General features: G+C 38.3%; 1 long non-coding RNA gene across 4 annotated transcripts in view; it reads right to left on the reverse strand.

Moving 5' to 3' along the window:
• Positions 1-16,380, reverse strand: part of LOC119530084 — a 76,370-nt gene extending 59,990 nt beyond the window's left edge. For 2 of the 4 annotated variants that reach the window (XR_005216017.1, XR_005216016.1), the window contains exon 1: positions 16,292-16,380. This is a non-coding gene — a long non-coding RNA (uncharacterized LOC119530084). The remainder of the gene's footprint in view (positions 1-16,291) is intronic. The other 2 variants (XR_005216014.1, XR_005216015.1) reach the window with 1 other exon arrangement.
• Between the last annotated feature and the right edge of the window lie 11,055 nt (positions 16,381-27,435).

Raw genomic sequence — 27,435 nt, forward strand, 5'->3', positions numbered from 1 at the left:
GGTTTCAGTCATTTGCTTAGTTTAACACATAAAGTAAATGTTTCATGGAGGAGAAGGGGGAAAAAAAATTCTGAAGTTTTACCTTAAGGAGAGCTGTTCCTTAAAATATTTAAGAAGTTTTAATGTATTCTGCTGACATTAAAATATATTCAGCTTTTCTCCTGTTTGGTTGGAATCTGCAACACGGATAAAATCCTATTCCCTACAGTCTACAGCTATTGAAATCTGGTTCCCTCTATGCATTTTCCACTTTCAGAAGATGATTCTCATGCTTGTCATCATGAGCTTCTAGCTTCCTTTAAGACATGATAAATTAGGGAACAAAAGGAACTCCCTGTACATGACAGCAGCGCTTTGGGGAGCCTGAACATGTACTTCTGACTCAAGGCTGAGTTATTATAAGTAAAACAGAAAAGGAAGGAAGAAGGTTTTAATTTCCCACAACTGAAGACAGTTTGTCAAGATGAGAGACACACAGAATGTGCACAGGCTTGTGCTTCTATTCAGGGATGAATAGGGCAAATGTTTCATCCATGTTATCTTCAAAGCATTGACTAGAATACAAGATGAATTGATTTTTCTGGAATACAATTCGTTTTAAAAGTCCAAGAAAGGTGGTAGGATTTTAATGCACTTTTGGGCATCTTCAAGCTCTCCTTTCTGAAACCAGAATGGAGATGTTCTTAAAAAGCTGTCTACAGAGAAAAAAAGCAATCTGGTTATAAAATTCCCTTATGCTTTTTTTGGCCCATGTGATTTAATTGAAGACACCTTCAAAACAGAAACAGACTGTCACTTCATGGAGAGAGAGATGGGGGGAAACATGCATAAGGCTACCCAGAAATACAGAGAAACAGAATATCTTTGCCACTCTCCAAGTTAAGGAATACGTACATTTCACTCATAACATACATCCACATTTCCCCCTTTTGCTCCTCCAACTGCCTGTCTGTTCCTCCTTTGTCAAATCTATTCCCTCCTTCCTCCCTCCTTCCCTTCCTTCTTCTTCTTTCTTTCTTTCTTTTTCTTTCCTTCCTTCCTTCCTTCCCTCCTCCCTCCCTCCCTCCTTCTTTCCTCCTGTCCTTTCTTCCTTCCTTCCTTTCTTCCTTCCTTCCTTCCTTTTTCTTTCTTTCTTTCTTTCTTTCGTTTCTTTCTTATTTCTTTCTTTTCTTTCTTCTTCTTTCTTTTTTCTTTCTTTCTTTCTTTCTCTTTCTTTCTCTTTATTTCCTTCCTCCCTCCCTTTCTTCTTTCTTCTTTCTTTCTCTTATCAGAGACATCTTCCTAAATTGATCTTGTTTCTATGTTCAAAATTCTTTAGATTCTTTCTTTTTATAGAATCCTACCATCTCCCTGCCTCCTTTCCCTCTCTGATTGTTAAATCACTTTCCCCAGTAAGTCTAATTAAATTAAAAAAAAATTCTATGGGGGATTCATACAAGTTTTCTTTTTTGCCTATAATGTCCTAAACATTTTTTCAAAGTTCTCCCCATCCTTCAAGGTCTAGCTCAGCTACTATATCTTCTAATTATTTTCTTGATTGTGGTCAGGGTCAGCTCCCTGGGCAATGCAACCTGTGTAGTCACACAGCATCCCATGCTCAGAAGGGCCCACGCTTGTTTTAATGCTCTGCTGTAGCCACTTTGAAATTTGAACAATGGCCCATAAATTTTCATTTTTATTGGGACTGCAAATTATCTAGCTGGTCTCGCTTCCAGTGCTCCTAAGTTAACAATTTTTTATGTCTGATTCGGTAATTATCCTCCCCACTATTCGTTTGAAGAGAATTTTGCCTGCTTGTGGAAAACATCAAATTTTTCTAACTGGAAACTAAAAAGGGGATCTAAGAAATCATACATTTCATTTGTTGTTGAGATTCCACAAATGCCTTGAATGAAAGTTTGCACATAATAATTATGTTAAATGGAATTGATGATAAGGCAAGACTACTGCTCAGGGTTCTTCCTGAAAGAACTGACTAATACTAACATAAATGAGAATAATGGTAAGAGAGGTAAAATGTTTTGAACACTTAACTGTTCCCCAATCACTGTTCTTTGTATTGCATAAATCTAAGCTAATCCTCACTCCATTACTACTTTGTTTGTCAGACTGGGAAAACTAAGTCAGGTAAGATCTTCAAAGTCATACCATAAGTGGCAGAATCAAGAGTGGGAATCAGGTCCATCTCATATAAAATCAGAATTTATGTTCTTAACTGGTAGAGAATTTTGAAATTTTCAAGCAGTATAAAACATAAGAATGACACAAGAACTATGTAGGGAAAGAGGAGAATTTGCATTGTAGTCAACATCTGCCTAGCACTCTTCTAGGTGCTTCCAATGTTAATTACGTTAACTTTCACAATAAGGACTTATTATTATTATTTGCAGATAGACAAACTGAGGTGAAGTTGTTACTAGCCTAAGTAAATTGGATTTACCTAATTCCAGAGCTTATATTCTTTTCACCACACCATGACAAGAATTGTTTTGATTTTAAAATTACTTCAATTGTTTTAGCATGTTGATCTTTACCTTCATGAGTAATTAAGTAACGTGACATTCTACATGTTAATCTCTGTACAGCAGATAGTAAAGGTATTTCTTTATCTATTAATTCCTTACTAACAATATTTGTGTTCATAATCTGGTCCTAATGAGGGATATCTCTTTTCAGAAGTCCCTGTGAAAAATTAGACAGTCACTCTTTCACTTCTATATTCTTCACCTATAGATGCTATTTAAATTGAAGTTATCAATGGATCACACTTGGGATCTGTTTGTATCACAAGGCAAGATGAATCAACCATACTGGAAGAAAGGTTAATAGACACCTTTGCTAGCCCCAGCTTTTGCACCGGGTTTATTATCACCCCAGAAATAGAACCGACATGATCAATTTCAACCATCAGAAAATAACACACTCTACAGGGAACCCATAAAAGAGAGCAGAGGAAGCAATAGTTCTACAGTTAGGAAAAACCACAATTTTGATTGTGCGTGGAAAACATCAAATTAAACCTGGTACTTGGTATTGACTCAGCAAATCAGCTTCTGCCAACATTCTGACTAGAGTTTAATCTTCTGCTAACTCCCTGGAGTGAGACATTTACTCCCACAGCATCCCTTGCTGCTAATGCAGAATTGAACAGGTGCCAGCTTCAGGGGAAGCTTCTGATTAGTTTCTTCAAATGTGCAAAATAATGCGTAAAGGGAATAATCTAATAAAGCTTAAAATTTGAAAAAAAAAAGATGAATGAGGTTTATAAAGTTTCTTCTTATCCTACTAATTGATCTTAGAAGGGTTTGTTTTTTTCCCTAAGTCCCCAGCTTGAGTTTCAGTTACAGACTTGTTTTCTTCCTTTTCCTTCCCCCTTTTATTTCTGCAGAACAACCCCCTACAGGGGTTTCACTGCATGCCCAGCTTGGTCCGTGGCACACTGCTCACTGCTTTTGCTACACCCAGGCTGATGGCATGATAGATTTCTCTCCATGTGTAAGAGGGTTGGAGACATAGGAGGTGATGTTGAATGGCCCAAAGTTGTCAGAGTAGATTGGGGGAGGTGACTAATCTATTTACCATTGACAGACCCCAGGTACATTCTGGAAAGCCAGGAAACAATATCATTGCATAAGTGCCAAGATACAGGGCATTCTGATACCACAGGGGATGTCAGCAATTTGGGGGTAGTTATTTCACCATGCGTTTAGTGCCAAGAATTTACATTTTAGGTGGATGAGGTTGTAGTCATATTTCCACAGCATCTGATAGCAGACTTGAATGAATAAATGAATGAATGAAAAGCTGTGTCAATACCATAGGCAAATGGGACTTCTACAGACAGTACTGAGAGGTAACCTTCTACCACTATGAATAAAAGCTCAACAAATCCTGAGGAATCAAGTGGAACTAACATTTCCTAATTACTTATTATGTACCAGGCACCATGGCAGGTACTTTACATATACTATTTGTTGAAACACTGATAACAATCCTACAAAGTATCTTTTGGTAGCCAGATTGCAAATGATCCCTCAAAATCTCCACTTGCTGGTATTTGTGTCTTTGTGTAATCTCCTCTTACACTGAATAGAGTTGACCTGTATAATTAGTAGGATATTATCAAAATGATGGTGTGTGACTTCCAAGTTTGGGTCATAAAAGATTTGATAATTTCTACCCTTGCTTTCTCTTATATCACTCTCTATTTTAGTTTGTTAAAGCTGCCAGAATGCAAAAAACCAGAAATGGGTTCGCTTTTACAATGGAGATTTATTAGCATACAAGTTTACAGTTCTGAGGCTATGAAAATGTCCAAATTAAGGCATCAACAGGATGATACCTGGACTATGAAGGCTGGCATGGGAAGGCACATGGCAGCATCTGCTGGTCCTTCTCTCCTGGGTTTCATTCTTCCAGCTTCGGCCTGTTCTTTCTCTCAGCTTCTGTGGAAGCTTCTCTGAATTTCATCTCTTCACTTCTGTATGTGCTTTATCCTCTCATAAAAGACTCCAGTAAAGGATTAAGACCCACCTTGAATGGGCTGGGTCACATCTCAATTGAAATAACCTAACCAAAAGGTCCCACCCACAATAGGTCTGCTCCCACAGGGATGGATTGAAAGAACATGGCATTTTCTGGGGTCCATACAATTTCAAACTACCTTCAGACTTCTCTGTCTGAGAGAAACTGGCAACCATATCATTAGGACACTCAAGCAGCTCTTTGAAGAGGAACACATAGTAAGGAAGTGGGGCCTTTAGTCAACAACCTGCACTAACGAGGCAAGAACGTGAGTGAGCCCCCATGTAAATAAATCCTTCAACCCCAGTTAAGCCTTCAGATGAGTGCAGCCCTGGCTAATATCTTAACTGCAATCAAATGAGAGACTTTGAACCAGAACCACACAGCTGAGCTGCTCCCAGATAACTGATTCATAGAAAATGTATGATATAACTATTTTTATTGTCCTAAGCCACTAAATTGAGGGGTATTTGTTACACAGCAATAGATAAAGAATACAAACTTTTTATTACCCTTATTTTGCAGATGAAGAAATGAAGGACATGAAAGCTAAAGGAACTTCTCCTAATGGCTAAGAACCTAGGTAAGACTGAAGCAGGAAACAGGAGCCAAGGAGGACAGCAGCTAGTAGTGGATGAAGAAGCAAAGTTCATGTATTCATTCATTCCACAAAAAAGTCTTGAGCACCTACCATATGCGAGATGCTCTTCTAGGCAACAAAGATGCAGCAGTGACCAAAACAGACTAAAACCCCTGCCGTTTTGGAGCTTGATAAATAAACAAAACAGTAAATTGTGAAGTATAATAAAAGTTGAAGCCTGTCTTCCTGTCCTTTCAATAAAGCCCTTGGCTTGAGATAGCTTGAGTGCATTGCTCTTCCTTCATAAAATGCAACATGTTAGACAGGGATCACATACACATATGGGTCCTATGCTCCTAGAGCAAAGCCTGGCACATAATATACGTTTAGGAAATGTTTGTTGTGGTTACTTTCATTTTCAGAATACTTCAAGTTTTTATGAATTCTTTTTTCAGAATTGCAGAAGAAGTTCACCCAAATTTTCAGTTGTTTTAAACTAGATGAATCCTGCTGGGCTAACTCTTTTTCCACCACCAATAAAGCAAAATTAATTGTGCAATAATTACTGCTTTCTTCTCATTAGCCATGCTCATTCATTTAAATATGCAAGATCTTACGTATTATAATCCATGCAGCAAAGACCCTAAAATATTACATGAAAATATGAGATATTGTTACAAGATCTCAAAGCAGACGTTCAAGAGCTGAAGAATTCAGCCTCATCTTCGACACACGCATTAATATGGGTACTTCTAGCCTGCTTGGTTTCACCAAGGAATTGTTGTGGCTTCAAGAAAGCACACACAACACAATATTGGCATCCTGTTTGGGAGGCATCTGAGAATCTCCTTTAAGGCCTTATGCTCTTAAAAAATAAATTCTAGATTTACGAAAAGGAGAGATTAGGCAGTGATTTTTTGTTTATTGAAAGGATGTATTATATTTTAAAACATTGGTGCTGAAGGGAAATTTAAATATCAAGAGGTCCATCCACATTTCATAGGTTAGGGAAGAGAAGACCAACGTGGCCAATGGCTGTCCCCAGGCCACCCCAGCAGGAGCCAGTGCTCACGCCTGCACTTGGGGAGAACTCTTTTAAGGTGCCTTCTTGTACACATTGTGTTTTCTTGAATAATCCAAATGTCATATCTAATGACTCACAGGAGTTTGGCTGGCTATTTCCAGCAGTGCTGAAGACATTATTTCCTGGTGGTTTAGAATTCAGGTTCTAGAATCTGATGTCAGGCCTCAGACTCTAACTATCATTTTCTAGCTGGGCTAATACATTGGGCAATTTTATCTTACTTATCTGTAATAGAACGATAACAATAGTACATTTGCAACTATTAAACAAAGTATCGTAGGTCGGGTTAGGATGGTTTCATACCATATGTGGAACTGCTATTATATCATAAAGTATTATTTTTAGTTCTGTAATCATCATTATCATTAGCATTAGAATGCCTTTTAGTCTGAGAGTTATTAAGATAATGGGCTCACCATGAATTTTAATTCCATCATTGGCACCTGGGTTTCATGATGGTATTAGGAAGGAGAAGTAGTGATGGAAGGGGTGTCTGAGGGCTTTGGCCTCTTTCCTCAGCAATGCCAAATAATCTTAGTGAAAACGATGGGCTTTTAGGAAAACTCACATCAAAGCAAGTTCCTAAGCTCCCCTTTCCTATCAGTCAATCTGCCATCTCCAAGCCCCTCAAAAGTAGAAGTTATGAAATTTGATCCATAGTAGGAGGGCTAGGGAAGGTGATAGGTTGTTGAGTTGGTGATACTTTGTACTTCTAACCAGGCATTGGCAATAGAGAGAAGCATTCATAAGGAATAAAGCTCCAGTTTCTGAGTTTAGGAACAGAAGTACATGAAGCTATATTCCAGAAGTGAGATGATGGCAAGAGCCCATAAGAGCCCGTCAGATCCCACTACATGGAAGTTGACCGAGGTATGAGATCCCAGACCCTCAGAACGTGCACCAGCAATCGGATGTGAACAGGAATGCACGGTGTTTGCATATGTAGGAGGGAGTTAGGCTGCTGAGACTTTGAAATGCACGTGTAACCACAGCCTTGTTATCAGAATTAGGCATCAGTGAGATTAGAAGGGCTTCAATGCAGGAAACAGCATGGAGTGGATTTAGCAGCTGCAACTGAAAGTGAAAGCCCTGGAAATCAGACTGAAAAAGCTTTCCCTCATTCAGACAGGATTGATTCTGTAACCTGATTCACACGTGAGAGTTTGTTCCTGTAAGTGGTTTGTGTGGGCACAAATGGAATAGTATGCTCAAGTTTGAGTGCCTTCGCATTTTGGAGGAGAGGTTGCTGGTTAACCCCTCATTAGACAAAGTAGGTTTGAGTAAGGCAAAAACTGAGGCAGTGAGACAGATGACCTTAGGTATATTCTTGTGCATGTAACAGATGACTTGTTTTATTAAAGCTCAATATCCTTATAAATCTATTATAAAAAGTGAGGTCATATATGTTTTCAAATATGCATCATTCATAGATCTTTAAGTATGCCTATAGATATGAATGAAAATGTTAAATTGACTACAAAATATTTATATTTTGCAATTATGTATCAGAGTGGGGTAGGTGTCAAGTGTGAATAAACCTATATATGTTTGCAGTAAGCAGAATAATGGCCCTCCCCCCAAATGTCCAGGTCCTAATCCCTGGAACCTGCAAATATGTTAAGTTAAAGGAAAAATTAAGGTAGCAGATGAATTTAATTTGCTAATATGCCGATTTTAAAATAGGGAGATTATACTGGATTATCTGGGTGGGCTGGATGTAATCACAAGGGCCTTTAAATGTGGAAAGGGAGGCAGAAGAATTAGTGTCAGAGTGATGCAATATATAAAAGACTCACCTGGTCATTGCTGGCTTTGAGAATGGAAGGGGGCCCTGAGCTAAGGAATGAGGACAGTTTCTAGAAGCTGGGAAAGCCAAGAAAATGGAATATCCCCTAGAGCTTCCCAAAGGAATGCAGCTCTGCTGACACCTTGGTTTTAGCCCAGTGAGACTGGTTTCAGACTTCTGATCTCTAGAACTGTAAAATTGCAAAATTGTATTGTTTAAGCCACTAATTTTGCAGTAATTGGTTGCAGTAGCAAAAGAAAACTCATACATTATATGCATCAAAATATTTAATGAAAATACAAATGGTTTCAAAAAGTGAAAAATTCAGGAGATGTTTTTAGCCCACAGTCTGAGAAGTTCCATCTGGAAGTCGGATCATATGTCCTTTGCATAATAAATAATACTTATGTCATCTCCCATGTACTCTTTGACGCCTTGCAAAGCTGCACACCATACAATGTATTTGTTTAACAGCAACATTTAGAGAAATTGTCTCCATTTAAATGCTACTTTCTAAAACCATTTGTTTCTTTTTTCTTTCTTTAATGCATGTTAATTAAAGGTAAGAAGAGAATTTTTAAAAGATGGGGGAACTAAGGCAGTTGTAATGTGTGGGTGTAAGATATCGCAGTTAGAAGTATTATGTTCAGTTTGAAGGTAGGAAAACAATGATTATAGATATACTTCTAGATGAGATTCTACATAAATTCGAGCTTTGAATATGGGACTTGTGGTAAGTCAAAAACACTGGTTTTTCTTGATGTTAAATTAATTCTTGTCATCAAAGTCTAAGTCATAAGTGCTCATTGAACAGAAAGACTGATCTTATTTAAAAACATAAATCATTACAAAAATAATTGTTGGATAAATGTTCGCAGTTTTTAGAAGCAGTGCCCCCAATTTCAAACAAGTTTTAGTGCACAGAATTACTTGTCCTTGCCAAGTAGAGAGAAAAACTGCAAACTCAAACGTTACTGAGAGAATTTAAAGCTATCCAAAGGTGAGTCAATTTTCCATGAGGAGATTATATATTTGTGTTTATTCTGGGGGAAAAAAAGAATTCTAGCTTCCTTTGGGGATTCTCTCCTGCATGTCGGCCCATTGGAGTGTGCTCAAAAAAAGCAAACTTGTGTTGAAAATTTGCATTAAAAAAACAAGTCTACCTAAAAAATATCATATGGTAAGTCTTGCAGTCACTCACTGATTTAGGTATTTGTTGGTGTCTTTAGTTATTGCAGTGATCATGAAATGTTTTAGGCATATTATTGGCGAAGTGTAGAAGTCAGTAGCAAAGCTAAAACAGCAATATCTTGTTTCCTACATCATTAGGCTAACAGAAAAGAATATTTGTGGGAATTGCAGTAACTGCTGTTATGTATTAGTGTCATTCATTATTAACAGTAATAATTTTCTTGCTATATAACTAGCAGCTAGCCTTGTATTTTAAAATATAATAAGTCCCACTGCTCTCTATCCACCACATATACAATTCTACTATTTCCTGATGTTCCTCTTTCCTCTTTCTACTGTGAATTCTAAAGTATTTCAATATCTTTATGGAAATTAATATCGTGCTGAATATCTAGATGTGAGGGAGTTATTTATTTATACAGCTAATATGTACACACATGAAGGTGAAGCAAACATATCCACTTAAATTACTTAATGTTCAAAAGGGGAAATAATACATGCATTTGGTATTTAAGTGAAAGCAATATATATAGAGAGAAACATAAATTTTAACTTACTGCTTTCGTACCTTGTTGCATGGTCTAGGGCAAATTACAATGTGCTTGAGCTTCAATTTTCTTCTTTGTCAAAAGGTCAAAATCATTGCCTAATTCAGAGGTTTTGTTGTATTACAAAAGTTAATGTAAATTGGACACAGTATATTGCCGATCCCAAAGTATCTTACCTCCTGTGTCAGTTTGAATGTATTATGTCCCCCAAAATACCATTATCTTTGATGCAAACTTGTGTGGGCAGACCTATTAGTGTTGATTAGATTGTATTCTTTGAGTATATCCATGGAGATGTGCCCCACCCAACTGTAGGTGGTAACTCTGATTAGATAATTTCCATGGAGGCATGGCCCCACTCATTCAGCATGGGCCTTGATTAGTTTACTGGAGCCCTATATAAGCTCAGACAGAAGGAGTGACTTGCTACAGCCAAGAGGGACACTTTGAAGAATGCACAGGAGCTGAGAGAGGAGCTTCAGCTTACAGAGACATTTTGGAGATGGCCTTTGAAAGCAGACTTTTGCTCTGGAGAAGCTAAGAGAGGACAAAGGCCCCCAAAGCAACTAAGAGTGACATTTTTGAGGGGCTGAAGCCTATGGAGGAATATCCTGGGAGAAAGCCATTTTGAAACCAGGACTCCAGAGCAGACGCCAGCCATGTGCCTTCCCAGCTAACAGAGATTTTCCGGACTCCATTGGCCATCCTCCAGTGAAGGTACCCAACTGTTGAAGCATTACCTTGGACACTTTATAGCCTTAAGACTGTAACCATGTAACCAAATAAACCCCCTTTTATAAAAGCCAATCCATTTCTGGTGTTTTGCATTCCGACACCATTAGCAAACCAGAACACCTCCTCTTCTTTTCCATCACAACTCTGATTTGGTCCAGGTACTTTGATCTTAGGGAAAGTGGGCAGAGCATCTATTCTAGGGGGGAGCACGACATTAACTGGGCAGTGATAAGAGGCAATCTTTTGAGGATTTCTGGGAGGTTTTTCTGCCTAAAAACAAGGAAGTAGGCAAGGAGCCATATTGTGATCAAGCTATTGTTTTCTTCCTGTCTTTGAACACAATTGCATGAGAACCTGGTGCTTGGGGTTACTGAAACAATGGAGTGACAGTGACGGGAGGGCCAAGAGAAACTCCAGCAACCACCTTTTTACAGAATTACTGTTTTGTGTGTATATGTGTGTGTGTGGGGGGTGGTGGTGTTTGAACATCATTGGTTGGATATTCTGATATGTGCAGCTGAACCTTGTACATAGTAGGGATTCAGGGGTTGTTAGTGTCTGTTTTCAATATTGTTTTAATAATATCCTATAAAACACAAAGTGTGTTATAAGATACACTGATTATGTTCAAGTGCTGACTGTGGTGATAAATGCAGAATTGTACGATGATACTGTGAACAACTGATTGTACACTGTGGATAATTATATGGTTTGTGAATATAGCTCCATAAAAATGTATGGAAAAATATAAACAAGGATAAAAGTGCTTGAGAAAACATGGAGAGAGGGGTGTACATATTCACTGTTGGTGAGGAGGCAGAATGGTGTAGCTTTTCTGGAGGACAGTGGGATGGTTACATATGGAGCTAAGTAAGTGGGTGCCATAAGGTCCTGCAACCTCATTAGGGGGCATTTACTTGGAGGACCTGAGAGCAGGGACATGAATGGACATTTGCACACTGGTGTTTATGGAGAGAGTATGCATGATTTGCAATAGGTGGAGGTGGCCTAAGGATACATCGACTAAGGAACGGAACAGTGAACTGTTGTGTGTGCATACAATGGAATATTGAGCAACTGTGAGAAGAAGTGAAGCTGTAAGACATGCAACTAGGTGAACGGAACATGTAGACAGCATTTTGAGTGAACTACACCAGAAACAAAGGCAAACACTATAATGCCTCACCAATATGGACTAACTACAATGTGTAAACTCAGAATTGAACCTTAGAGCACAGCTTATCAGGGAAATGCTTATTGTAGCAGTCCCTAGATTGTAAGGTCTTACAGTAGTCATCTATTCCTGAGTTGTAATAGCTATCTCCAGATTCCGAGATGCTGATCTCTTTGTGTATAACCTGATCGATCCCTAGAACATTGGTTATCTGTGTGACAGTTGAAACTCAGAGCTAGAACTTGGCAGATATGAACATCAGTATTAGCACATATAGCAACTGTTAAAAAAGCTGAAAAAGAGTCCAGACTTTAACTAGAGATATGAATGAAGCAGATGTGGTTAGGACTAGGGCAAATCAGGCCAAAGGGTAAATGACAATACTGACTGCATTTTAAAAGTTCAAATTTCTATGTGAGACCAAGGGAAGAGATGTTTAGTTGGTGCATGATCTATATTTCCTAAATCATTTAACTCATACAGTCTGTTCAAACACCATAATTACATGGAACTTTTAATAGGAAGTGAGATCTGCTAGGTTTGCATAGGTTAGTGTGAAATAGCGACACATCCCAAAGCAATTTGGACAGAGAATAAAAATATATGCAGGGCCCCCCTGAAGAGCTGGGGGAAAATGCAGAGGTGTTGGGCTTCCTCACCTGGATTGCTGCTTATGTTCTCACAAACATTGAGGACCAGCGGTTTGATGCATTGAGCTCTCTATTACTGGACTTGCACTTTTGAAACTCATTACTGCAAAGGAGAGGCTAAACCTGCTTATAATTGTGCCTAAGAGTCTCCCCCTGAGTACCTCTTTGTTGCTCAGATGTGGCCCTCTCTCTCTAGCTAAGCCCACTTGGTGGGTGAACTCACTGCCCTACCCACTATGTGGGATCTGACTCCCAGGGGTGTAAATCTCCCTTGCAATTCAGGATATGACTCCTGGGGATGAATCTGGATCCAGCATCATGGTATTGAGAACATCTTCTTGACCAAAAGGGGAATGCAAAATGAAACAAAATAAAGTTTCTGTGGCCGAGAGATTCCAAATGGAGTCGAGAGGTCACTCTGGTGGGCATTCTTATGCACTATATAGATAACTCTTTTTAGGTTTTAATGCATTGAAATAGCTAGTAGTAAATACCTGAAACTATCAAACTGCAACCCAGTAGCCTTGACTCCTGAAGATGATTGTATAGCAATGTAGCTTACAAGTGGTGACAGTGTGATTGTGAAAGCCTTGTGGATCACACTCCCTTTATCCAGTGTATGGGTGGATGAATAGAAAAATGGGGACAAAAAACTAAATGAAAAATAGGGTAGGAGAGGGGATGATTTGGGTGTTCTTTTTTACTTTTATTTTTTATTATTATTTTCACTTTTTCTGGTACAAGGAAAATGTTCAAAAAATAGATTGGGGTGATGAATGCACAGCCATATGATGGTGCTGTAAACAATTGATTGTACACTTTGGATGACTGTATGGTATGTGAATACATCTCAATAAAATTGAATTTAAAAAAAAAGAGACATTTGATAATACGTTTTGTCAGTTCCCAGGCAAGGGAGAGAATTCCAATTGGAAAAATCATGGAAGACTTCATGGGGGAGAGATCAATCCTCTTGGACTTTGAAGGATTTTCAGTCTTTGAGCATGGAGAAGTTGGAAAGGGCTAACAACAGAATTCCATTTAGAGGGAGCAGGGCCTCCCTATCCTACCAGTGCTAGTATGAGCTCAAGCTTCAGTATAACTATGAGGAGGGCAAATGAGAGATGTGAAAATGTAGGGCTCCTTTCTCAAGACTGCAGGCTTGCCTTCTCTCACAAAGATGCCCCCAGTATATTTTCAATGGATTATTTAGGGATTTAGAGCAAATGTAGCATAAGTTTAGTTTGGATGCATTTCAAAGAATATTTTGATAACTGATTCTGGATTCAAGCAGCCAGCATTGCAGGTTATCAGACATCAAAGATTGTAATAATAATACATTTTGTAAATTGTAAGTGAAAAGTTATTTTTATATTATATATTGTCTAATTGTTCATCCTAATTGTTCTTGTTTCATCTAGGCAGGGAGATTCAGTAAGCGCCTTGGAACAATATTGAATTCTCTTAGCTTGTGAGTGTTATTTTCATATTTGAACTCAACTGAGATTAGAAGAGTATCAAAATATTTTGGTTCAGGATATTGGATCTGCCATTAAAAAATAAATAAAAACAATTTTACAGTGAAGGAAAAAAAAACAAAAACAAAAACCTAGCTAGTTTTGTTTCCAGTTTAAGTTATTTTTTGGTTATATTATTTAAAAAAAAAAAATCACTGATTTCATTTGTAAATGGATAAAACACACATTGACCAAGTTTTATTCTTTTTGTCCAGCCAAGTGTCCTGATTTGTGTCAATGTGCACATCCAGTTCAAGGAAGTGAATGATTCTAAGGGCGTACACTACCTGATTTCAGCACTACCGCTGAGTACCATCTGGTGTGGATATAACAGAAGGTGACTGGGGAAAAACATACAAGCACAGAAGTAGTGGAGTGCATGCAGCACCTCCACTTCTCTTTATTCCCCAACATAGTCTGGACATCGATGCTTTCTAGGCTCCAAGGCCAGGGCTTCTCTCAGAGCACCCTCCATGAGCTCACAGGCTGACCTGACAACCCAGAGGACTCCAGTACAAGGATAAGCCCCTCCCCACATCATGCTCCACATTTGTAGGCTAGCAAGGGGTGGCTTGGACACATCTAGTTTCTCTGAGTAAGCAGAAATACACCAAAGGATGGCCAGCCCAGGAGCAGCACTAGGGAATAGGGTGGCATGTTAGTTGTTGATTCACTTAGATTCCCTGGCTGGGCCGGAACAAAATAAGAAATAGAAAAGGTGGGACTTCTTCAAGTCACATAGTATCTTATCATTGTATCATCTATTTTGAACATTTTGACCCTTCTTCTATTTTTTCAAGATGTTTTCTCTTCAAAGTTTTCCCAATCAATAATTTTAGATTTGTTGCCACTATTTTTTAATGAAGTCTATTTTTGAAAAACATGGCTCTGATTACCTTGCATAAGTAGAAGTAAAAAATAATATTGAAAGAAACTACAAGCACCCAAGATTTCGCAAGAACTCTGGCAGTTATTAAATGCTATTATCGTACTTTAGGTAGTATTATGAGGTAATTGTATTATGTACTGTTATATTGCAAATGGGCAATTAAAGCTCAACAAACTTGCTCAAAGTTAGTGCAAGGTGAAGTTAGGATGTAATTTAATTCTACCCTTTTCTAAGACCCTGCTCTTTTCACTGTATCATGTGATTCTGCTACAATTCAATGCTTATTGTGTTGTATGGGGAGAGAAGGAAATAAACCCAGAAAACAAATCAACAAAAGAACTACAATTTAAATTCACTTAAACGTCTGATTTTTAATCAAAAGCGGTCAAGAGCAGAGGAGTTGCTTTGATTGATCAAATAATCGAAAATAGATATTTTTTTTCTTAAGGTTGTGCATTTCCCTTACTGAAAGGGAAGTTTGATGATTCACTGGCATAAAACAAAATACACTCCTTTTATAATTTATTTATCTTTAAATAAAAAGCATATTCGACAATTGTCAGTTGAGTGTCTGCTCTGGGCTATGCACATAGTTACACATGAGGATAACATGCCTTCACTTGAATATAGTACATCAAATACGTTGTGTAATTTTGATATTATTTTGAAACAACCAAAATAGGTATTAATTTAAGACAAGACTATATATTTGGGGTCAATTCTCACTTTGTAACACCAATAATTAAGGTCTAACATAATTAATGACTATAGAAGAATAATCAATGTTTTGTTTAGGAGGGTTTTCAAATAAAGACTATTTTAGGATTTTAAAAATTACTGATGTGCAAATTTTAAAAAATTAAATAAATGGCACTTTATGTGGTATGATTTTCCTTTTAGTTTTCAGATTGTATTATTCTTGAAAGACCCCCTTAACCAAAAACCAATTTTAATTTATTTCAAATATTTGCATAGTTTTAAGGGCATTCAGTTAAATAGAAACCATCTGTTTTTAATGGCATATCTTTGGGGATGCATAAAACACCTAACTTGTATTCACTCATGTTTCATTACCTAAGTTTGATTCATTTAGATGTGTGGTAAGCTCTTTCTTATTAATATAAATGGAACAAATTAGTATTCTAAATATAAAGGGAAATAGAGTAGAAGAAACAATATAAATATCCTAGATTATCTGGACTTTTTAAAATGTTTTGTTTCTTCTCTTTAATTAAGTTAAATCTCCTTTCTAGAATTGAATTTAATTTCGATAATTGAATTAAAATGGTTGTGCCTGCATAATTAAATTTCTGATAATGTATTCCTTTTGTAACATCTAAATGTTACAGTGTAATATATTTAGTAAAAGTGTGGTATGAAAGTTTTTTAAAGGAAATAGAATTTTACACTTTTAATCACTCCCCTCACCCCATCAGATAGTCATGAAAATGGAATTTCATATCATTCTCAGTTTCTGGAAGATGAGATTATATTATCTTTCAGTGTTTTGCACTCTTCAAAATTTTTAAACATCAAAATATACACATCATTTGTAATCGGAGAAAATAAAGCTGATTTGTTTTCAGAACAATCATTTTACTGTAAAAACTTACCAGTGTATGATGACATTTTAGGAAAAATCGAGTCCCTGATCCTCTAAGGTTAACACCCCAGCTCTGCTGCTTGTTTCTTCTCAGTTTCCTCTTCTGTAAATGGTGATAAATATTGTAGCTAACTCAGGGTTGCTATGAGGATTCAATGTGTATATATCAAGTCCTTAGAACAACACCTGGCACCCGGTAAGTACTCTGTAAAGGCTAGGTGCTATTATATGCCAGGTAATATGAACCACTCTAGAAAGGCTAAAATCATAAAAGGGGAATTGTATACCATTATTAACCCCAAACATCCAGCATCATTTTCACCCCATCTCCTTTTCTGTGGATTTCGTGGCTCTAGAGGAGAAGGCAATCGAGCACTTGCCCTGTGGACAGAGGTAGAAGATGCCAACAGATTCACCAATGCTGGACATGAACAGACTATTTAGAGAAAAGGAAATACAGATGGCTAATTAGCATTGAAAAGTTTTCAACCTTACTGGTAATGAAGGGATAGCAAGTTAAAATAATGATATGACATGGTTCACTTATCAAATTAGCAAAGATTTAAAGTAAAGGCTAAAACCCAAGGCTGTAAAGGTCAGAAGCACATTCTTAAACACTGCTGATGGGAGTGGAAATTAATCAAACCTTTTGAAAGCAATTTAGTAACATACAGAGAGAACACAGCAATGTTCAAGACTTTTGGGTTAATGAGTCTCTTTTCAGAGAGTTATGCTAAGGAAATAAAGAGGAAGACACTCACAGCTGCAAAATTTATAACACTAAAATTTTGAAATATCTAAATTTCCAATAGTAGGGGATTAGTACAGTAAATTACAGTACACTGTGTGGTGGATATTGTTCAACTATTACAGTGACATTCATAAGTAGCTTGCGATGAATTAAATGTTAGGCAGGGAATACTACTTAATTGGTCCTGAAATTTCCCTTCAGGTACAGAGAACTCCTGCCTTACAATGTGTCTTTACCCAGGCTGCCCCTGGCATGACTGGTAAATTTGTGCTGGATAAATGGACATGATCTTTTCCATCCTCTTTTTCCTTTGGGAATCCACATCCTTGCAGGGAGCCTCTACTCTCTGCTCTTCCCTAGGGACAGGTTCTTTCTTCGAAGTCATGTTCTTTCTGCTACATGGGGAAGCCTGTTCCTTCCAGCAGTGCCCAAGACAAGGTTTAAGTCTCCCCACTTCTGAGATTCATTTGGTAAGATCATTTGGCTATTCCACTTACCCACAAACTGATAAAATCTTAGCCTTCACCAATAAAAGTAGTATATTGATTTTCTATCTCCCAATCCTGTTTATTTCTCTTTTTCAAAAACTTGGTAGGAAAAGACAGTGTTATATTTTAAAGGGCATCTCAGACACTGCAACATTTTGACATTGTTTATTAATAAAAGCTACATGGTGTATTTCCACCAAATGTAGACACTTAAAACAACAAGCGTTTATTATCTCAGAGATTCTGTGGGTCAGCAATCTGGGCTTGGCTTAGCTGAGTGTCTCTGCCTCAAGGTGTTTCAAAAGGCTGCAACTTAGCTGCCAGCTGTGGCTGTGATCTCATCTGAAGGCTTGACTGGGGAGAAATGACTTCAAAACTCACTCGTGGTTGTTGGCAGGATTTATTTTCTCACTGGCTGTTGACTCAGATTTTTCCTGTGGTGGTTTGAAGTTATATGTACCCTGGAAAAACATGTTCTTAAACTTAATCCATTCCTATGAGTATGAACCCAACTTAAGTAGGACCTTTTGATGAGGTTGCTTCAGTTAAGGTGTGTTCCACCTTAATCAGGAAGATCCTAATCCTATTACTGGAGTCCTTTATAAGCAGAATGAAATTCAGATAGACAGAGGCAAAGCCACAGGAAATAAGAAGCTGAAATTCAAGAGAGCCCAGAAGAGAACAGGCCAGGAGAAGCTGCCGCGTGCATTGCCAAGTGACAGAGGAGCCAAGGAAAAAGGATCACAGCAGCCAGCCCCAGAATGCCACAGTCTTCAGGGAGAAAGCATTGCCTTGGTAATGCTTTGATTTGGACTTTCTTCTGGCCTCAAAGTCGTGAGCCATTAAAGTCCCATTGTTTAAGCCATCCCTTTGCATGGTATTTGCTTGAGTAGCCAAGGAAACTAAAACACCTCTCTCCGCTTCTTGCCATGTGTACTGCTTCACAGGGTAGCTTATGACATGGTGACTGGCAGCCTGCAGAGTACATGAGAGAGCAAGAGGGGGTGTGCACGACAGAAGACACAATCTCTTTGTTAACCTGATCTCAGAAGTAACACCCTTTCTCACTTTTACCATACTCTGTTCTCTAAAAGTGAGTGCAGCCCACACTCAAAGGGAGGAGATGACACAAGGACAGGATGACCAGGAGGCTGGGATCACTGGGGACCGCCCCACAGTCTGCTTACCACAAGACTAACATTTACCATGAGTCAGGCACAAAGATTGTCTAATTTGAACTTCATAACAACACAATGAGGCAGTTAGTGTTTCTATCCTGTTTTTAAAATGAGGAAGCAGAGGCTGAAAAATGTTAAGTACCTGGCCTAAGTACTCACAAGATAGCAAGTGGCTGAGTAGGGATTAGAATTGTAGCATTCTGCTCAAGAATGTGTCCACTTTATTTGGAAAATGTTAACGGAAAAACTGAATTGGAGATATAGGAATGTATTTCATCACCTTAGTTATGTCAAAAAATGCGTAGAAAAAAGGTGGAAGAAAACACATTAAATGCTTAAAATGGCAACATTTGAGTGAAGGGATTATGAGCATTTTTTATATTTCTTGAAGCATTCATATTTTTTTTTCCAAAATTGAACATTCATTCGTCTAATATGGGGAAAAACCTGAACGAAAAAGCCCAAGTCTTAGTTCCTGAGAACGAAGGGCATGGTTGAAGGAGCTGTACAACCTGCATGCAGGCAATATGGGGCTGTGCTGTCTGTAGAGAATTAAAAAATAATAAAACTGACCAAAGTCATTCATGTTTTTAATATCACTTGATTTCTACAATGCATAGGAAAACTCTGACGATAAAAAAAAAAAAAAAAATTGGTCCAGAATGTTAATAATGTTGAGATTGAGAAACCCTATAATTCTCAGTCTTTCTTATGTGAAATTGTCATTCCTTTTTTTACTGTATCTTCACTGTAACTGGCTACCTCTTTATTGCATACACTATCCTTATTTCTCACTGCATCGGCACTGCTTCCTAGTGGATCAGGCCAAATGTGGTTGGCAATGGAATTTAAATGCACAAGAATTATCCCTTCAAAATTTTGAACCAGGCACCTATTAGGGTCAAGCAATTGTCAAACACTAACATTCTAAATAATCACATACAAAATGCTCCGGAAATTCACCGACATAAATTGATAATAATATGTAGGAGTTAAATGAATGTATTATTTTCAAGATGTGGGACTGTGTAGGAAACAGAGAAGCGGCAGAAATAAGGAGATTAAGTTTTTTCCTTCTTTCTTTGCTGATTGTAGGGCTGGGATTTATTTCTGAATGCTGCTGCTATGTTAAATTACCCAAACAAACTTGAGGATATTTGTGCAAACTTATCAAAGTACATGCAAATGAATTTCATGTTCCCTCAATTCATGGGAAGTTAAGCTCAACCTCATGCACTTGAGGAGTGGGCAACCTGTAGCAGATATGTTTAAATCTTGCCTTAAAAAGATTTGGCTCTTAATCATCTTGTAATGATTTTACAGTTATTCTTGAATTTTATGCACTATTCTATGAATTGTATAGAACTGTCTTTATAATTGAGTTGGTTATTCCATTACTAAGCTCCTCCATTTCACATGCTATTATTTTTCTTTCCCCCTTACTTCTTTCCTCCCCTATGACTGAATATTTTATAAAGGAATGCCTGGTACTTCAAAAGTGGCCGTGTGTTTACCAGATGCCCAAATTACCAGTGGTTTGGTTAAGTCCACCAAAAAAACCCCTAGTCTCTGAGTATACTTACTACAATTAATGTGATTTAAGGGACTGATCCTATCGGTCAGAACAGCAGCTCAAATAGCTAGTGCATATGAAGAACAGATGAAATGCAAGTCTTAGAATTTGAGTTCTGTGTCCCATTTCCAGATTTAAAATTAATTGCTTTCACATACAATTAATGGAAAGTGGAGGGGGTGCTGAGTTTCAAGGGAAAGTTCAATCCAAGTGGAAAGCCTATGTATGACACAGCTTCAGGGCTGGTTTGATTTAGCAGCCCCTCATTGTGTATTAAGCAACTGGTTCTTTGTATCTCTCTTCTCTGCCTTCCATATTGTTAGATTTGTCCTAAGATTGGCTGCATCCAGGATGGCAAAATGCTGGAATTCCAAGGTTTGATCTATATGTTACTCAGACTAGAAAAGATAATATTTCTTTTGTCAGCTCTCTTGAAAAAGTGAGGATGTTGGTTTCTTTTCCAGAACTCCCAGCAACATTTCCCTTGTGTCTCATTGGTCTAATACGTGCCTATTTCTAAAACAATGTCTGACCAGGGTAAAGTCAAGACATAGGCTCAGGTCTGGATCCCTGAATCAATTTTAAGAATAGGAGGATGGGATTACCCAGATTGATTTAACCTGTCACTTTTTATCCCTGGAAGTGGGGGTGCACATCTTTATCTATGTGCTGCCACAATTTGCCTATCTTACATGTTTGTCTAACCAGTTGGATGTGAATTTGCAAGAGCTGAGCCTCTGAAGTATTTCTCTCCTTATTTCCAGGTCCTGGTATATATCTTTCATATACTCAGAAAATATGTGCTTGGTGTAAATAGAATAGCAGCTTTCCAAACTAGACTGCTGTCAGGATTGTTGCATTCCGTCAATTCCAAGATCATTCATTTAGCACCGACTGTGTACCAGGGGGAGGGCAGAGCCTTGGGAATCAAATGGCAAACATGGTACAGTCCCTGTCCTTAGGGAACTTAGAGTCTTGTGTGTGAGAAAGAAAGATAATTACAGAAACAGTCTCAATAGAATGTGGCAACACTACTGAGGGGTGCCACAGGGGCTCACTGGCAGGCAGTTACAAAGATTCTGTGGAGATGAGGTGGCCTCCCAGGGAAAGTGATGTCTGTAGAAAGACTGGACAGGTCTGCAGAAGTTCTCCAAGAGAAGAGGCAGCAGGGGACAGGGCAGGAGGAAGATGGGGTCATTTTAGAGAGGGATATGAAAAAACCCTTTTATGATGACACTGATTTACCTTATAAAACCTCACTGGAGGCCATGTGATATCAGCTGTGTTAGACTGGGGGGGGTCAGTTGTTTTCAGGAACACACAGCTCTAGTGTATTTAGCTGGAGTATAATGAGGATGATAATTCTCCAGAAGTACTTCCTATAAGCATTTTAGCTTTATCTTGTATCGGTGCTAGAGAGAGGCTTGTTCTTAGCATAGTCTTAGAAATGGGCTTTTACTGGCAAAATTGGAAGGCTTTAGGCCCACATAATGGATGCTAGAAATAGGTTCACATTGGTACATTAGTGGTATTCAAGATATGTAGACTAGTGAAAATATTTGGGAGACAGTCCCATCTTTGTAAGAGCATATGAAAATATATGCAATCCAAATATACAAAACCATTTTGGGATGGTGTCTGGGGTCTGACCCCTTAATGATTCTGTGTCCAGTTATTATTTTGGAGGATGCCAACTATGATATTTACTAGATCTTGCTTATAGCAAGTGATTGTTTTGATTCCAGTGATCATTTTGTGGGTTGTATAGTAAAAACAAGCCAGACAGAACACTGGGATGCCATATTAACTTACATAACACATATAAAGAATTTTTTTGAACCTGCTAGCTAACTTTCACTCACCTATTTGTATTGAATGGCAATACTTGGTTTTTTTTTTTTTTAAGTCCTAATAGTTGTTTGTGAACCAGTTGACTGTGGGAAATTTTCAATGAGTCCAGAGTGAAGGAAGGGCATAATCTAATCAGATACACCAGCGGTTCAGGATGGTGGGAGCTAACACGCGAGGTAGAAAGAATGAGAAAGTGAGGTGATGAGAATGGCATGGCTTGCAAAGCAAGGCAGGGAGCCATTATAGGGATGCACAGATGGGTGGTCGAGAGTATCAAAGGCTGCAGAAAAATTTGATACCATAAGGATGAATGACACCAATTAGATTTAGCAGCATGAGGCTCTCTGATGAGCTGGGTGAATGGAGTACAGTAAGCTGAGGAGTAAATAGAAACAATAGTTCATATTCATAGGTAACAAGTACTGTTTGCTGTGTGTCTGGCACTTAAGTCATTTAATAGGTGTTACTGTATCCCCCACTCTGCAGGTGAGGAAACTGAGGCACAGAGAGCTTGAGCATCTACCTAAGGCCTCAAAAAAGAGTAAGCGAGAGACATGGGACCTCAGATCTGCAGCCTGGCTCCAGCGCTACCACAGGAGAGGCAGGGGAGGCTGTGAGCAGATGGCCTCCGTCAGGAAGTTTCGCTCTGTCCTAAGGAAATGAAAGAAGGCATACAGTGGAAAGGGATGGGGGGTGAAGGGAGGTTTATTATTTTAATTAGAAAGATTTGAGGATGTTTACAAGGTAATGAGAAGAAATATGTATATGTATAGACAGGAAAAGAGATAGGTAATTGAACAGAGGCAGAAGGCAGTGGAATCCAGGCGAATGGGAAGGAGGCAGAGAGGATGCAGTTGCAAAAGATGGAAGGAGGCCAGCTTAGAATGGAGGAGTGTGAGGAAATTGAAGTGTAGGAGGGGTGGCAGGTGCTTGAGAGAATTTTTGTCTGCTATATTTATTTTCTTTGTGAAGTGGGAGGAGAGTAAAGAAGGAAATAGACTAAGAGGTTTGAGGAGAATAGAGTTTTGAAAAATAGGTATGATAGGGAATGGAGAGAAAGGTGGATAATTAAACTAAGAATGACTGCCTGGTATAGACAGGGCTCAGGTGCACTTGGAGAACAGGAGAGCGCCAGTGATGTGCAAGAAAATCAACTCTACAGAAATTAAAATAAAATAAAAAGCCCTGATTTGTGGCATTTGCCGACATCATTTGTGCAAACACTCCCACCATGGCTGATGCCAAGCTCCCAATGGTTCAACACCTGGCTCGAAAAAGCCTTGAATATTTTACAACTGGGTTCAGGAGCCAAGCGATCTGGCTCTGGCATACCATGGCATCAGTTTGGTTATGTGATTTCCTCCACAGTGCAGTGTAGGAAGAGAAGGTGAGTTCTTGAGTTGGTCCAAGGTTGTGGTTTGGACCAGTGAATGCTGCAAAAGCCAGAGAAAGCAACAAAGATAAGAACACAGCAGACAGTGTTCAGTATGGTACCCCAAGAGCCCTAGACTGGTTTGAGACAGCAGAGGGGTTAGGAGACTGAAAGTCTTGATGAACCTAAAGAACAAAGACAATAGAAATAATGGATATTATCCAGCATTCTTTAATGAATTAGAGGTCACCTTTAGGTCATCAAGGACAAGTGAAAAAGACCCTCAAGTTTCCTGGTGATTTTGCCACCTACTAAAAGCAGCATTATCAAACAGTTTATGAACTGGCGTAATGGACAGCTAGGGACAAAGGAAGACATGTGAGTGGAATGCGCAGGATGAGACCTCTGTGTGCTCTACCCATTACCCTTACATGTGGCATGCCTGTGTTGCTATGGAAGCAGCACCCATATCTAGAACTTAAAGGGATGTATGATCTCAAATACCATACTCTCTGAAAAAGTCCAACAGGAATAGGCCTTTCACAGTTTGAACTGAACTTTTTTTTTTTTTTGTTTATTTCTCACCCTTTCCTTCTCCAGCCTGCCTTCCCCACCACCCTGTCCCCCATGCCAGAAAAGAACATTCTGTACACTTTTGCACGCTGCACTTAAATATAAGCTATCTCCTCCTTCATACTTGAATGCCTCCTTCTACCACCCGTCATCTCTGGCCACCTAGCAAATATTGACTTATTCTTCAAGCTCCCTTTCTAAAGTTGTCCCTTTTATATTAACTCTTTCCCCTTCCCTCACCAGAGTTAGCTGCTCCTTCATTATGAGGGCATAGCATGCTGTGCAACATAAATTGAAATATTTCTCACATTGCACTCCCACTTTTTCTCCAGCACTAGACTGCGACCTCCCCGAGGACAACAATTATGTTTTATTCATCCCAGTATCCCTATTACTTAGCACAGGGCCTGACACATAGTACACATTCAATCCTCTTTTTTTCTTAATGGGTGAGGTTGTCGTTGCCTGTAAGCTACCCCCAAAGGATCTAAACTATTCTGAAAAGTGACATTGTAGACTATATTTCCAGTGCTATAGTTTCTCATTATGTTAGTAACAGTCTCAACATGAAGATATGGAAAGAATCTGGAGGACCAAGGATATCAAGATGGTCAAGGGCAAAGTGGGCAAAAATATGTGGTTGCTTTCCATTCTATAATCTAAAAGAGAAATTGCTAGCTGATGATGACTACTTCCCATGAGCTAAGGCTAAACTTTAAAATCCTTCTCAGCAAACCTTCTGTTCTGGTTTGCTAATGCTGCTGGGTTTATTTGGTTACACAGTTACAGTCTTAAGGCCATAAAATGTCCAAGGTAATGCATCAACAATCGGGTACCTTCACTGGAGGATGGCCAATGGTGTTTGGAAAACCTCTGTTAGCTGGGAAGGCACATGGCTGGTGTCTGCTCCAAAGTTCTGGGTTCAAAACGGCCAATAGCGTCTGGAAAACCTCTGTTAGCTGGGAAGGCACGTGGCTGGCGTCTGCTCCAAGTTCTGGTTTCAAAATGGCTTTCTCTCAGGACGTTCCTCTGTAGGCTGCAGCTGCTCTTCAAAATGTCAATCTCAGTTGCTCTTGGGGTGTCTGTCCTCTCTTAGCTTCTCCGGAGCCAAGAGTCTACTTTCAACAGCCATCTTCAAACTGTCTCTCATCTGCAGCTCCTCTCTTCACTCCTGGACCTTCTTCAGAGTGTCCCTCTTGGCTGTAGCAAGCTTGCTCCTTCTGTCTGTCTTACATAGTGCTCCAGTAAACTAATCAAGGCCCATGCTGAATGGGCGGGGTCACACCTCCATGGATACCATCCAGTGAAAGATCTCACCCACAGTTGAGTGATCACATCTCCATAGAAACATCCAATCAAAAGTCTCCAACCCAATCAACACCAATATGTTTCCTTCCCACACAAGACTGCATCAAAGATAATGGCATTTTGTAGGACATGATACATCCAAGCCAGCACACCTTCCAAATTGTCACAACTAATAGTCTGGAGTTGGTATGTGGGATGAAACCTAGATGCCTTCCTTACTGAGTGTTCTTCTTCCTAGGCTGTTGGCCATTGTAGTAAAGAAAATCCATTTCCTTTGCTTTTCGTTCACTGGCACTGGTGTGAAAATATGCTACATTTCATTAGTAAGAAAAAAAGGACAGATTGAATTTGTGCCCAAGTCTTAATTATATATCATTTTATCTTCTGATAAGAGAATATTTTGATATTTTGAAGTCAATTGAAACAGTTCCATATCTTAATGGGCAATATAGAAAAGAATTTTTAATCTTGTGTAAATTGATTTTGCTTAAATACCACTGTGGTTCATTATATAACATGGTCTATCTGTAATTTTAAAATAGTCTATATTTTATAAAACAAACACCAGTTTCCTGCCTTCCTGCTACATTTGTACTCCTTTATGCCAGATGGCTTGCAATATATACTTTTTAAAACCAAGTGGTGATTTTTTCATTTTTTATTGTGCTGGGAAATCAGTTTCCCACTTCAATCTAAATACATCTATAATTCTTTAATTCTTGGACAACCACTTACATCACTTCTTTGATAAGTATCTTTCTCAATTTTTTCTTTCACTTTCTTTTCCAATCTCTCTGTCTTCTTATTTTTCTTTTAGATTTTCTCAATTGTGTTTATTTTAATTTTTTTTCTTTATTATTGAAGTACTGGCTTTACAGAACAATCATGCATGAAATACAGGATTCCCATATATCACCCTATTATTAACACCTTGCATTGGTGTGGAACATTTGTTGCAAATGATGAAAGCACATTTTTATAATTGTACTATTAACTATAGCACACGTTCCACTAACGGTTCTCTGTGAAGTACAGGTCCATGGATTTAAAAAAAAAAGTTATTTTGTTACTATATATACAACCTAACTTTTCCCCTTTTAACTACATTCAAATATATATTTCAGTGCTGTTAATTATGTTTACAGTGTTGTGCTACCATCACCACCATCCATTACCAAAACATTTCCCATCATTCTAAAAACTTTGTTTTGTAATCCTTCTATTGAGTCAGGCATTTTAATCATGTATTTCTATTGAATCATTCTCTTTTATAAAACTCAATTTGATTGTGATATAGTCACATACCATGCAGTCATACAAAGTGTACAATTGTTCACGGTACCATTATATAGTTGTGCATTCATCACCAAAATTAATTTTTGAACATTTTCATTACCACACACACAAAAATAATAAGAATAAAAATTAGAGTGAAAAAGAGTAATTTTTCTACTCATCCATCCATACACTGGACAAAGGGGAATGTGGTCCATATGGCTTTCCCAAACACATTGCCACCCCTCATAAGCTACATTTTTATATGATCGTCTTCAAGTTGAGTCATTCTTAAATATCTGAGAGATCCTTAGTTTTCCATTTCTTTTCTATAATATCTTGTTTTTGTTTCACAGATGTAATATAATTTTTAATACATCTAAGCATGGTAACTGAAATTTTTAAGTTATTTTTTTTCAATTATCTTATTTTCTAAATCAGCTCTCTTTACTCCAGTACCAGAAATTCTTTCACTTATTTGATCTTTTAATCTTTGTTTTAATTTTATTTGTTGATTCTCTTCTGCAGAATTGGTCAAATTTCATTCAGGCAGTGAAATGACCATGGGTATTTCTTTGCAGGAAGTAATCAAACACTGGAAATCAGAAACTTACGAAACCACTGGAAGCACTGAGGTATTTTTTTAGGACCAGGATACTGTACCTGGTGTTCAGAAAATCAGAGGGCAGGAACCACAGCAGTGAGTGACTCAGAAGAGAATGCACACACAGCGCTCTTGTGCTCTGCTCTACACACCCCTGCTCACCTCGGCTGTCTTCTGAAGC

Source organism: Choloepus didactylus, chromosome 3 (assembly GCF_015220235.1).
Source record: "Choloepus didactylus isolate mChoDid1 chromosome 3, mChoDid1.pri, whole genome shotgun sequence".
Classification (NCBI taxonomy): domain Eukaryota; kingdom Metazoa; phylum Chordata; class Mammalia; order Pilosa; family Megalonychidae; genus Choloepus; species Choloepus didactylus.